General features: G+C 38.3%; 1 protein-coding gene across 1 annotated transcript in view; it reads right to left on the minus strand.

Moving 5' to 3' along the window:
• The window catches only part of Pola1 (DNA polymerase alpha 1, catalytic subunit), a 407,398-nt gene that overhangs the window by 394,297 nt on the left and 11,821 nt on the right, over nucleotides 1-1,280 (minus strand). The window lies entirely within an intron of this gene.

Genomic DNA, 1,280 nt, shown 5'->3' on the forward strand with positions numbered 1-1,280 from the left:
AAAACTAAAGTAGATTCTGCATCTTAAAAAAGTATGGGGGACTTTTGGGATAGCATTGGAAATGTAATTGAGGAAAATACGTAATAAAATATATTTAAAAAAAAAAAAAAAGTATGGGAGCCAGGGAAATGGCTCAGGAAGTGACAGCACTTACTGAGCAAGCCTGACACCCTGAGTTTGGTCCCTGGAATCCAGGTTTAAAAAAAAAAAAAAAGCTGTGTGGTGGGGTGGCATGTATCTGTAATTCTAGAGCTCCTACAACCAGAAGGGAGGCTAAGATAGGAGAATCAACAATGCTCAAGTTCAGCTAGCCTGGACTTTTACAGCAGTGCATCAACAGAACAAGAAAGACCCCACCTCAAAGCAAGGTGGAAAGAACTCCTCTGACCTACACACACAAACACACACACACACACTGTAGCACACCAGATATGCCAGTGCACCCCTCTCTTTCTATCCCTCCCTCTCTCTCTCCTCACACACAAAGTAAACAAATATCTAGATACTTTTAATTACAAAAGACGTTGCTGAGCTAAGTGGATTTTTTTTTTCCTATAGACAACATATTAGATAATACCATGAAGATGGTGCTATAGTTAAGCAGACAAGCATCCTTACTCTTAGGAAGCCACTGTTGAAGTTCAAGAACCTAACCATGTAAGTCTGTTTATGTGGTTACGAAAAGGGAAAAGAACCAAAGGTTAAACCAAAGTGAGAGTTATACCATGTAAAATTTCAATTAAAGCAAATTGGTTCCTCAGAAGGCTCATTCAGTCTCTTGGGACAGCAACCTACATGTTATAATCCACAAAATTTGCTATTGATAACCACTCTCTCAAGTTAATAACAACAAAAGCATCATGTTTTAAGGAAGTTTACATTTTAGTATTGGGATGTCTTCATTGCTACCCTGGAAGACATGTTGGACAAGCTAAACTTTGTTTTTCTACTAAACAATTATTAAAGCATTAATACTCTAGGCACATCAACTCGGTAGGAATTGAAAGATATTATTGTTGCACCCATCAAAATCTGCAATTCTAAAATAACTAAAGAAATGAGATATTTTAACATAAGTAAAAGATCAAAGTCTTCAGATAATGGGGACTTAAAACTTTTTATTTCCTGCTAAAATTTTTGCTTCTTACAGGTAATGTTAAAACCAACTTTTTCGCCAGGCGTGGTGGCACACGCCTTTAATCCCAGCAATTGGGAGGCAGAGGCAGGCGGATTTCTGAGTTCGAGGCCAGCCTGGTCTACAAAGTGAGTTCCAGGACAGC

The sequence above is a fragment of the Mus caroli genome, chromosome X (assembly GCF_900094665.2).
Source record: "Mus caroli chromosome X, CAROLI_EIJ_v1.1, whole genome shotgun sequence".
Classification (NCBI taxonomy): Eukaryota; Metazoa; Chordata; class Mammalia; order Rodentia; family Muridae; genus Mus; species Mus caroli.